Below are 13,440 nucleotides of genomic sequence, written 5' to 3' on the forward strand. Positions count from 1 at the left end.
TAAAGGAGAAAAGACACACGATCATCTCAATATATGCATAAATTTTGGACAAAATTTAATGCCTATTCATAATAAAAAAGTCAACATCCATTCATTATAAAAACTCTAAGAAAACCAGCAATTGAAGCTAATCCTTTCAGTTTGATAAAGGGCAACATGAAAAAAGCCTAGCTCTTACAAAACCAATGGATCAAAGAAGAAATCACAAGAGAAATCAGAAAATACTTACAGACAAATGAAAATGAACACACAACATATTAAAACTAATGGAATGCAGCAAAGCAGTGCTAAGAGGGAAATTTATAGCTATAAAGTCAGACTTTAAAGAAGATCTCAAATCAATAACCTAACTGTACATCTTAAGGAACCAGAAAAAAAAGAGCAAACTAAATCTGACACAAGCAGAAAGATATACTGTGTTCTTGGACTGACAGAATAATATTGTTAAAATGACTGTACTACCCAAGGCAATCTACAGATTCAATGCAATCTCTATCAAAATACCAATGGCATTTTTCACAGAACTAGAATAATTTTAAAATTTGTATGTAAACACAAAGACCCCAAACAGCCAAAACAATCTTGAGAAAGAACACAGCTGGAGGAATCACACGCACTGCCTTCTGAGTATAATACAAAGCTAGTTATCAAAACAGTACGACACTGTCACAAAAAACGTACATAGATCAATAGAACAAGATAGAGAGTCCAAAAATAAATCCACACACTTATGGTCAATTAATATATGACAAAGGAAGCAAGAACACACAATGGAGAGAAGACAGTCTCTTCGATAACTGCTGCTGTGAAAACTGAACAGCTACATGTAAGAGACTGAAATTAGAACATACTCTAATACCATATACAAAGATAAACTCAAACTGGATTAAAGACTTTAATGTAAGACTGGATACAGTAAAACTCTTAGAGGAAAACATAGGCAGAACACTCTTTGACATCGATTGTGGCAATATTCTTTTTGGATCCATTTCCTAGAGTAATGGAAACAAAAGCAAAAATAAACAAATGGGACCTAGTTAAACTTAAGAGCTTTTGTACAGCAAAGGAAACAATTGACAAAACAAAAAGACAACCTACTGAATGAGGCAAAATATTTGTAAATGATATGACTGATAAGAGGTTAATATCTAACATATATAAATAGACTCATACAGCTCAACATCAAAGAAACCAACAACTCAATTAAAAAATGGGCAGAAGAACTAAATAGAAATTTTTCCAAAGAGGAAATGCAGATGGCCAAATGGCACATGAAAAGATACTCAACATCACTAGTCAACAGGGATCAACAGAAGAAAGGATAAAGAACATGTGGTATACAATGAAACACCACTCAGCCATGAAAAAGAAGGAAATTTTGCCATTTGCTGCAACATGGATAGACTTGGAGGACGTTATGCTAAGAGAAGTAAGTCAGAGAAAGACAAATATCATATGATCTCACTTATACGTGAAATCTAAAAAGCAAAACAAACCGACAAAACAAAATGAAAACAGACTGATGGATATAGAGAACAAATGGGTGGTTGCCAGAGGGGAGTGGGGTGAGGATGGGTGAAATAGGTGAAGGGAATTAAGAGGTATAAGCTTCCAGTTATAAAATAAATAAGTCATAGGGGTATAATATACAGTAAAAAGAATATGGCCAATAAAACTGTAATAACTTTGTATGGGGACAGATGGTTATTAGACTTATTGTGGTGATCATTTCATAATGTATTTAGATGCTGTACATGTGAAACTAACGTACTACTTGTATATCAATTATATTTTAGTCAATAACTCAGCCGTTTTCCAGAAGCTTTCTAAACACCTGTGACTACACTATAGATTTAATCTAACCAAATGGAATAATATTTATATTTCTCCTCCCATTAGTTTAGAGTATACTGGACTATAGTTTTTCCAGCAGATTTATTAAGTGAGTTGAGAATACAGGGATTTTCACCAATCACAAATGATGGAAATGATCTTAAATACTCAATCATGGTTCCTTAACAGTGAAAGGTCCAATAGGAATAAAGAAGTACAAGATAAAGTGTTCTTTGGTTAGCTGATACTGGTTTCTCTTCTGAGGTCAACTCACATAAAGGGTGTGTCTAGTGTCTCATAACTACAAAAGAATGACATAGAGAATTGTAAATTTAAAATAGCAATAGATGAAGAGAATGTCTAGATGGGGCTTGCTGTATCAGACTCTTGAGACCAAAGAGCAGGTGTTTCTGAAATGGCTAGGTAAAGAATCCAAGGATGAATTTTCAGACAACCCTCCTCAAATTCTAGTGCTTTTCAATGCAACAGCTGTTTGAGGGGAAGTAGCTTCTATCTCTACACATGTGAACTTCTCAGAGAGATTTTTAAAAAATACAGAGAGCTGTTATGTTGAGTTCACATAGATGGGATCATCACTTAGGAAAGCATGGCTCATACTTTAAATAAAGATCATTCCTAACTATAGGAATGACAATTAAGTGTATAAGTAGGCTTATATAAATGAGAAAGGACATTGATTTTAAGGACCCAAAAAGTTTTGTATTATGGGGACTGCAAGCTCCGAGACCTAGCCAGGGAGATTTGAAAGCCCCACGGGCAGGAATCAGAAAGTTGGTCTCAGTTTTGGTATTGTCACTGGGTGGCCCTGAGAAAGTGAAGTAGCCTTTTTTTCAGGGCCCTGGTTTCCTGAATCCTTGCCACTGTTTGCTTTCCAAAAACCCCCAAAAGGACCACTGAGCACCCATCAGTGCATGGTACTGGATAAGAGCCCAGGGGTTTGGTGTCCAATAACTTTAGTTCAAATTCCGATTTGACCAAAGGGTAGCTGTGAGACCAAGGGCAGCCGCATAATTGATCTCTTTGCTTTTCGTTATTCTCATTTACAAAGAGGGCCATAACCCCTATTTTACTGTTACATAGAGTTAGGTGTTCAATAATTTAGTCTCCCTCTCCTTTATCGGAAGGTAAACACTCTTGAAATAAGAGAACATTACTCATACACGCTTGCTTATTTGTATGCCAGGCACTTATTACCTGCAACAACCCTATTAGAAAGTTTGTATCATTCCCATTTTACTGATCACAAAACAGGCTGGAGGGGATAAGAAACTTGCTCAAACAGTAAACAGAAGCCCAGAACTGCTATTGTATTCCATGTCTAACTTATTCCAGACTTCAACTTTTAGTCACTACCATTTAATGCCTTAATAACTATGTATGTAAGATTTTTGCATACATTACACATTTTACCTAAAAATGACACCATTAAAATAAAGTCTCCATTTTCCTTTCCTGATTTTAAATTGAAGGCGTTAGTTCAGTGGCACACAAAGCTGGTTCCCTAGAGAGTTAGAACAATTATAAGCCTCTAAGGAATCAATAAATGAAATTTGCCAAAGAGTAAAATATTACAAAGGTAGTTGCTATTAATTTTTAAATAACTGCTGGATCCTAGTTCCATCAGCAAGAAGCTCCATATACATTCTGCCTAATTTGATGGGGCTGAACTTCAAAAACAGATTAAGTCTTTCTAGTTTTTCACCTCAAAGATAATTAGCTTGAAATACAGGAGATAATAAATTACAAACACTGTTACTTTAAGACATTTCCGTTCACTTGATCTTGGTTTGCCTGATGTCTCCATGCATAAAAAGTAACATTCCATCTGTATGCAAGTTTCTCACAGTTTGTTCAGAAATACCATTCTTATATTTTAGCCCTTAGATAGTAATTTCTAAGGTTTTATCTCCTCTCATTGGACAGCTATTCAGTGATTGCTTGGAATTTCATGAGTATAAACAGTAAATAAGGAAATGCGGTAAAACTGAGAAATATCACGAGGTCAAAGATGAAGTGAGGGGATTTTTCTTGATAAGCTTGAGAGAAATAGTGCAATTCTCCTTTCGGCATGGAAGGACTAAGTCCTTCTCCTGTGGCTCGGTTATGTCAGCCTGAACTCTCACTGGCCTAGAAGGAACCTCAAGAAGACATATTTGTCTGCCTGTGAGTTTCGAGCCAGATATTACCCAATATACCAGCACAGACATCTGGGCAGTGCTTGGAAAACTGAAATAAACATTTGTCAGCAAAACCCAAAGTGTGCCCAAAAGGACTACCTTTTTTTTTTTTTTTTTGGTATTATCTCATTTCTAGCAAAATCTCTACTTTGAGGTCCTGTCTAGGGACCCTAGATGAGGTCCAAGTCAACTTCTCTCTTGTGGCTTTGCCTGATGGGTCATGCATCATGCTCTCTCCTAACTGTTCATCCTGAGTTAACATTTATTTCAGCCATCTAAAGAATTACTCCTAACATCACTCATGTATTTGATCCTAAGGATCACTGCCAATAACAAAATATTGAACAGAGTAATTTTCTCAATTTGACATTCCTGTTGGATTTACCAGCCACATACTGATAAAAGTGTTGGTATTTGGGTACTACAGTGAACAAGAAGGGGAAAAAGTAGAATACATTTGCCTTGGAAAAATCATCCACCCTTTTCCCTATCACAGACTCTGGCTGCCTATCTTTTAATAAAACATTTCTAAACCTGACCAAACTGCTGGAAAGAAATTTGTAATAAAATCTTTCCTTTTGTATTTTTTCCCATTTTTTACCTCCTTATTATGAAAAAAAGTGTATTAGGGTCTGAACATCTCATCAGTTCTGGGAACTGTAGCTGTAGGCAGTTCACAAAATGCAAATTGGTAACTTGTCGGATTCCTTATTTGCAAGTGTAACACACCCACAATTTAAAAATTTGCATACAACTTGCATACTTTGTGCTCAAATCTTATACGTGTGTACTGGGCTGGGGGGTGGGATTGGTTGGTAATGATGGAAGGATTGTTTTAATATGGTTTGAAGATTAATTTGGGGTTGCTTATGCAATAGGCAAAAAATTAAAACATAGCAAAATGCTGTATTATTCTGAAATAGTATCTTATATGTCCTTTTTTTAATCATTGGTATTTATATTCTACCTTCCAAAATTCATTTTTGGGCTGTATTGAGTGGACTATCTCCCTGAATGGATCAGATAAGGGAATAATTGCTTAACTGCCTATTTGAAGTGTTAGTGTAGAAAAAAACTTGACCATGGTCAAATTGCTCTGTGCAAATCATGGTGGTAACTCTAAATAAGTCAATTTTTCCCTCCTGTGTCAGAGATCTAACCAGACAGGTAGGAGCCACGAGCACGTGCACAACTCTCTCTTAACACAAGGTATGTTTTTTTCTTGGTGAGGATTTTTCTATAGGATGGCAGACAATCATCTTGATATCTGCACTACCTCCTATGTGAGACAGGCCTTGAAGACTGCTAAAATAATAGACACACACATATCCAAACAAGCTTTGGCATTAGCTGTCCTAAAGACCCTAGATGGAGTGTTTACCCTGACTTATGTCCTAGTAAGTGGGCCTGTAGTTACTACAATATCTCTGATAAATTCCAAGTGATTATGGAGGATCTCAGGACATGGATGTGTTCTCCCATGGTCTCTGTTCCTTGTCCTCGGACGCATGACACCTCAGCAGTTTCTATTTTGATTGTCATGTCAGCAAAATTTGCAAGAAATTGGTGATTGGTTCTGCTAATTTTTCTTTGGCAACCTCTCAAAAGGAAAAGAATCTACCCTAGTAAAAGAACTTCAAAAATATTAGGACTGGGCTAATCACCTTGAGGGGATTGGGCCAGGTGAGCTCATATTTTGGATGGAAACAAATTTCAGTGTTTAGGAAGTATTTTTTATTTTTCTTTCAGTTAGGTTCTATCTTGATTTCCCCTCCCTGGACCTTGACAGAGGAATACAACTTACTCCATTCAATAGCCACTCAGCCCACGATTACTGGCTGACTGAGCTTTCAGTAGATTAGTCTATTTACTCTGGGGAATACAAGATCATGATCCTCAGAGGGATTCCATCGAGATGGAAAAAGAAAAACGTTATACTCAGAAACAGTTAGAGACAATTATGTTTATATGAGTATTTTTGGAGATCAATGTATTCTGGGCAGCCAAAAAACCCTTCATAGAGCACAAGGAATTCAGCTTTGAAAGCTAAATAGAATTTAAATAGGCATTTTCTCTATTTTAACATTTGGCTGGGTACACAGTAATTTATCTGGCTACACCATAATTTACCAGGATACATGTTCCTCTCTCCTCCTGGAAAAGTGAGCCTCAAACTTTGTGAGTATTAGAATCATCGGGGAAAGGTATCAGAAGTATAGTTTTGGGCACTCTCTCTGATATTTGTGCGCTTTCTTACATTCAGAACTAGCTCAGAGACTTTCCTTGAGTTATGCCCTCTAAGAAGATAGTCAGGAATTGTAAATAGTAGCAATATCTCCTCCTACAAAAAGTTAGAAATGGTCATTTATCTCCAACTGCAACAAATGGATTGGAAGTCTATTATTCAGATAAAGATTGTGACTCTGGGTTGTTCATCTTGGGTATCTGGTTCAAGGCTGGGCAGGGACCTCTGGATGGGTTGTTGCTGAGAGGGAGAGGAGATGTGAACATCTGGATCAGGGAGAGAAGGCAGAGGCCAAGGGAATCTGGTGGGATACATTTATATTGAGACGTGTGGATACTCAGTTCTCTGTGTGAGTCCTGACTCTGCCACTTCCTAGCCATGAGACTCTGTGCAAGCTCCTCAGCTTTTCTGGATGGCAGTTCCCTAGACAACTGGATTTCAGGGCTGCTTATCTGAGATTAGTATTCATATGAGCAACATTTCCTCAAAAGGGTTGTTGTGTGTGTTAAATAATTTAACATCTAGGGGCGGAAGATCTAAAGAGACATTTTTCCACAGAAGACATACTGATGGCCAAAAGGCACATGAAAAGATGCTCAGCATCACTAATTATTAGAGAAATGCAAACTCAAACTACATTGAGGTATCACCTCACACTTTTAGAATGGCCATCATCAAAAAAATCTACACACAATAAATGCTGAAGAGGGTGTGGAGAAAAAGGAACACTCCTACACTGTTGGTGGGAATGTAAATTGGTACAGTCACTATGGAGAACAGTATGGAGGTTCCTTAAAAAACTAAAAATAGAACTACCAGATGACCCAGCAATTCCACTACTGGGCATATGCCTGGAGAAAACTATAATGTTCATTGCAGCACTATTTACAATAGCCAGGACATGGAAGCAACCTAAATGTACACTGGCAGAGGAATGGATAAAGAAGATGTGGTACATATATACAATGGAATATTACTCAGCCATAAAAAAGAATGAAATATTGCCATTTGCAGTGACATGGATGGACCTAGAGATTGTCATATAAATGAAGTAAGTCAGACAAAGACATATATCATATGATACTGCTTATATGTGGAATCTAAAAAAAATGGTACAAATGAACTTATTTATAAAACAGAAATTGAGTCAGATATAGAAAACAAACTTATGGTTACCAAGGGGGAAGCAGGAGAGGGATAAATTGGGAGATTGGGATTGACATACACACACTACTACATATAAAATAGATAACTAATAAGAACCTACTGTGTAGCACAGGGAACTCTATTCAGTATTCTGTAATGACCTATGTGCGTATAGAATCTAAAAAAGAGTGGATATATGTGTATGTATAACTGACTCACTTTGCTGTACAGCAGAAACTAACTAACACAACACTGTAAATCAGCCATACTCTAATAAAAAAATTAAACATCTAGGAAGCTTAGTGGAATGCAAGTCAAATAGATTTGTTTATTTAGTTTCTTTCTAAATTTTCAAATATTCCATATATTTTTATATTTCATTGTATCATTAAAACTGTTTATATGACATGCCAAAGATGTACTGCATTTTAATAGCTTAAAAAATATTTATTTTAATGGGAAAAAGTGAGTGCAATTTCTTGTTGATAGAATGTTCAGGAGCATCCCCGACCTCTACCCACTAGATCCCGGAGCACTCACTCCAGTTGTGACAACCAAAAATATCACCATGTACCTCTTGGGGGTCAAATCATGCCCAGCTTAAAACCACTGTTCCAGACTGACACAGAGCATAAGGGAAAACCCCTAGCACAGTGTGCAGCATGTAATGAACATTAAACAAACGCTGGCGCCATTGCTTACAACCATTTTGGATGCTGAATCACTGCAGATGAATTCGAGGAAGCTCAGGCACGAACATTCCAAATGAAAATAGTTGTATGGTAGTTCTGCAAGCCTTCTTATCAGGTTAGTTAATTATTTTCTCCTTCAGAATGGTTATCTGAATATGGTCATAAGAAAAAAAATAATTTGATTTTGAGCATCCCTAGTGGATGTCTAGCCCTTAATTAAAAAAAAATGTTATGTGTTGTAATTTATCGGTGTGATACTTATTAAGTCAGTGGGGAGTCAATGAATAAATCCATACACGAGACTTGAAAATGTAACCTCAGATGTGATCCACTTGTTATATTCGTGAGAATTATAATTGATTGCCTGCTTGTGGACACTTTTTTCTCCTCCCTTCCTTTTAAAAATTTAAAGCCACATACACTTTGCCAAAGGAATTCACGGTGTCAAGAAAAGCAAACAGAAAAATGAAATAGAAAAAATTAGTGTCGTAAACATAATTTTCACTTCCTTCTTTAAACATATGGCCACTCCAGTAGCTTCAACCAAACGCAAGTTTCCCTGGGGTTGGGGGAAACTGACAACCAAGGATGTGATTTGAACTACAAGTAGGTGTGATTTTGCTCTCCTCCATCATAGAAAAAAATGAGGATAACTATCCCCATAGGAGCACACACACAGATCTCAGAGAGAATTCTACCTTGTATGTAGGGTTCAAAATAATGAATTGGGAACTTTATTAAGACAGGTAAAATGAAAGAAATACTCAATAGGGAATCTAGCCTGAATTCTGCCCAAATTCTACCCCAACAGCAGCTACTTCTATATCAACAACAATATCAACAGCAACTGTGACGTCAACAACTAGTACTGTCCCACTACTGCGGGGAAAGAAAACTGTTGAGAAGTCACTATAGTCCATGGTCTTGAAATAATCCTATGAGTTAAGTATTGGAACTCCATTTTCCAAAACTGAGTCTTAGACTTTGACTAATGCGCTCACAGAATGCTATTAACCAGGGTTCCAGGGAATCCAAACAAGGTGTGAACCTGGATCTCCAGTTCAATGAGGTACTGCTACACACGGTGGCGGTATGACTTCACCTTCCTGAAACCTGGTCATCTTGTTTACAGAACGCAGAGGATGAATGAGACGATGTGTAAGCAGTTTCCTCTATTTTTTCTCAGACTAAGTGTATCACTCTACCATGTGAGCCCAGAGAGCACAGCATTACACAGTGACACATGTTCAAATGTGTCCCCCGGGATTCCCATGGGGACAGCTGGCTAGAACTGTGACTTAGGTGATAACAAAATTTGTCCTCTCCTGGCCAAGAGGACGACATTGAGATTAGAATCCCCAATGTCCACACCAAGGCTGGCCACAGAACAGGTCATTTGTATTTGAACTTTGGTATTAAAAATGATGACTATGGCTTCCCTGGTGGCGCAGTGGTTAAGAATCCGCCTGCCAAGGCAGGGGACACGGGTTCAAGCCCTGATCCAGGAAGATCCCACATGCCACGGAGCAATTAAGCCTGTATGCCACAACTACTGAGCCTGCGCTTTAGAGCCCGTGAGCCACAACTTCTGAGCCCATGTGCCACAACTACTGAGCCTGCGTGCCTAGAATCCGTACTCTGCAACAAGAGAAGCCACCACAATGAGAAGCCCATGCACCGCAATGAAGAGTAGCCCCTGCTCACCGCAACTAGAGAAAGCCCGCGCGCAGCAAAGACGCAGCACAGCCAAAAATAAAAAAATAAATAAAATAAATCTATTTTAAAAAAAGATGACTATGGAAACCCTGTAAGTTAGACATCCTTCAAAAACATGTTACCTCAAAAAGAAAGCCTGAGGGAGGCTTAGTGAGTAGGAAGAACAGGTTAAGGCCTTTTTGTAAATAACAGAATTGGGAAGGACAGAAATGTTCCTAGTAATGTTTACAGTAGCAACATTTTGGATACCACTTAAGCGCCCATCAGGAGCGGGCTGGTTAAATTACGAATCCTCCCTACAGCACAATACTGTGCTGCCATTAAAAATGATGTCTAGTTCTACATTTGACACAGAATGGCACTCATTTTACATAAATGACAAGATAAATTATCATAATAATCCCAGTTACAAAAGAAAATTCCTCATTTTGAACTCTGTAGGAACAAGGAAAAATTAAGAAAGATATACACAAAACTATAAATCACAGGTACCTCTCAGCAGTGCGATTACACTTGATCTGTATGTTTTCTGTATAAAGTTTAAATAATAAGCAGAAGAAATGATATAAAGCTATTTCTAATCAGGGGGAAATCTAGTTGTAGGAGGCTACAATTATATTCTAGAGCTGATTTCCCATCTCTAGTCAACTTTGAAAATTGTAGATTTAATTTACATTCTGTATTAGAAAATCAGGCCTCTTCTTTTTTAAAAAAATTTATTTATTTTATTTACTTATTTTTGGCTGTGTTGGGTCTTTGTTGCTGCACGCAGGCTTTCTCTAGTTGCAGCGAGTGGGGGCTACTCTTCCTTGTGGTGCACGGGCTTCTCATTGCAGTGGCTTCTCTTATTGCAGAGCACGGGCTCTAGGTGCGGGGGCTTCAGTAGTTGTGGCTTGCGGGCTTAGTTGCTCCGCAGCATATGGGATCTTCCCAGACCAGGGCTCGAACCCCTATCCCCAGCATTGGCAGGCAGATGCTTTTTTTTTTTTTTTTTTTGCGGTACGCGGGCCTCTCACTGTTGTGGCTTCTCCCGTTGCGGAGCACAGGCTCTGGATGCACAGGCTCAGCGGCCATGGCTCACGGGCCCAGCCGCTCTGCGGCATGTGGGACCTTCCCGGACCGGGGCACGAACCCGTGTCCCCTGCATCGGCAGGCGGACTCTCAACCACTGCGCCACCAGGGAAGCCCCAGGCGGACTCTCAACCACTGCGCCACCAGGGAAGCCCAGGCCTCTTGTTAAAGTTTCAGATCCCCTATCTGATGAGCCATGTTATTTGTTAGCTTTGACTCAGAACAGCTGGTAGCTTCTCCTTGAAATTAAATCCCCCTAGAAGGAGATGTACTGGGAAGCTGGCAGGTGCAAAAGGATGCCACGTACATTATGACAGCATCTCATGTGAACATCACTAGGACAGATAAATGCTAAGCTTCAAAGGCAACTACTGTGAAGGAAACGAGCTTGTTTGGATACATACATTATAAGGTGTGAGGTAAGAAAAGCACTTTTTTTTTTTTATAAAGGACATAAGGGAACACATAGAAAGATGCAGTCAGTTCCTTTTTAACATCAGTTTTACATAATTTTCAAATAAGTTCTTCCAATCTCTAGTCTTGCCTCTCAGACCCAATTTGGTTGGTCTATTTACATCCATCAATTTTCTCTTTGACGACGGTGCATTGTGGGCTCAGCTTTTCCTAGAGGCCTAGAGGCATTTTAATAGGATGAGTCAACAGGTGAGCTTAATTGATCCTGTTGAGCCTTCCTTTATGCAAGGATGGTGAGGTGCTGATGGCTCAGTCCTCTTCTGAAAATGCGTAACTTTGGAAAAAAGCATTTTCATCTCATTTTCTTTGCTGAAGGGATAGGCACCTATCTATTATTCAACACAGGGTGACCACGAGATTACAAACATCCTCACTTTAAAAGACATGTTTCCCCAACCCTACTGGTATTAATTCTGGAACGCTACTTGGTGATTTACAGCAGCTGTTCTCTGAAGAGGTTGAACGGCTTTCAAATACCTTCTCACAGTTTCTCCCCACCTCCAACCCTGAGAAAATCCTGGTGATGTGAGGGCAAGAAGGCAAACACGTATATACCAAAGGATTAAGAACTAGTCCAAGGCCAATATCAAACTTAGACCGAACAGTACAGCAAGACATTGTTTTCACGTGCCTCCCAATTCCAATTCTGCCTGCCAGTGTTTGCCCTCTCCACCATAGCTTGCCAAGACTCAATGAATAACATGGTGTGTCCCGAACACATTCCTCAAACCCGTGCCCGGTGCTGAGGACTTTATCCTGTCCCCACCTTCCGTCCAACAACACAGAAGAAAATGACTCCATCACTTTCGTATTCCTTGACCCATCTTTGGGTGTAAAGCCATGCTCCTGGCATTAGAACCACATCGCATCCCTCTCCCACTCTCCTTCTGACACGTCCTCCCTTCTCAAAATGCTAACATCTCCTGCTCCTCATTCTTAGCTGACAACCTTGCCGTTTCTTTCTTTGAGAAGATTAAAGTGATAACAAGAGAACTTCCACAAAGTCCCACCGCAACGCTGACTCACCTTCTTTGTCTTCCTTCTCGTCGCTGTAGATAAACTGACCACGCTCCTCTGCAAAGGCAACACCTTCCCTCCCGCACAAGAGCCGGTCCTCGCTCTCCTGCTTGAAAACACCACCCGTGCAACTCGCGTCTCTCTCCCTTTTACGTCATCAGTGCGTCGCTTTCATCTAGATTGCTCCCAGCTGTGTAAAACTACCGGGCGTCTCTCCCACCTTAAAACAGTCTCCCTTGATCCCATTGCTTCTTCCCCCTGGAGCTTCACTTTTCTGCTCTCCTTGAAGCAAACCTCCTCTAAGCATTGTTTGTGTTAATACTCTTCACTTGCCCTCTGAACCAGTTCAATCAGTTTTTTCAGGCTTTCACACAGATCACTGCACGGAAAGCGCTCTCAGTGACGTCACCCACGAATTCCTTGTCACCGCTTCTCATGACCTCCTCTCTAGTCTTGCTTTTCCCATCTTTGCCTCCCATACAGTATTTTAAACTCAGCAACAAGACATAAGTCAAATCATGTCACACCTCTGCTCAAAACACGTTCATGTCTTCTGTCGACGAAAATAATCAATACACAATCAATAATAAGAATAGGAAAAAGAGTATTATTTGAGCCAAACTGAGGACTAGGCTGGAAGCCCGCTTTCCAGATTACTCTGAGAAACTGTTCTGGAGAAGCATGGTTTCCAGCACAGTTTTATATCTTGTCAGAACAAAGAACATTAAAAAGTCAGGGTTACATTTTTTCAAGGTTAAAAACAAAAACAAAAAACCCCAGAAGAACAGACCAGCACGTACACAGAGAGTCAGTATGGCCTCGGCGCCTGGCAAGGGAGTCTTATCACTCAAAGGAGGACCAGCATTGGCATCCCAGGAAGAGGGGCATTTAATCTTTTTTTTTTTTTTAACGTGGACATTCTTTACTTTTGGTCAATGTGTCCTTTTCTCTAATAATTAAAGCAGATGTATAATGTATGTTTGATAGGCCACAAACAGGCTCTTTGAGTTATCATAAAATTCAGGTTAACTCATGTGTAAGCCAGAAT

The 13,440-nt window shown here is 39.3% G+C and overlaps 1 long non-coding RNA gene across 1 annotated transcript in view; it reads right to left on the minus strand.

Moving 5' to 3' along the window:
* LOC309813200 overlaps window positions 1-12,624 on the minus strand; it is an 85,516-nt gene extending 72,892 nt beyond the window's left edge. The window contains exon 1 of the long non-coding RNA XR_014295453.1: window positions 12,402-12,624. This is a non-coding gene — a long non-coding RNA (uncharacterized lncRNA). The remainder of the gene's footprint in view (window positions 1-12,401) is intronic.
* Between the last annotated feature and the right edge of the window lie 816 nt (window positions 12,625-13,440).

The sequence above is a fragment of the Mesoplodon mirus genome (genome assembly GCF_964341445.2).
Source record: "Mesoplodon mirus genome assembly, chromosome: 12".
NCBI classification, from domain to species: domain Eukaryota; kingdom Metazoa; phylum Chordata; class Mammalia; order Artiodactyla; family Ziphiidae; genus Mesoplodon; species Mesoplodon mirus.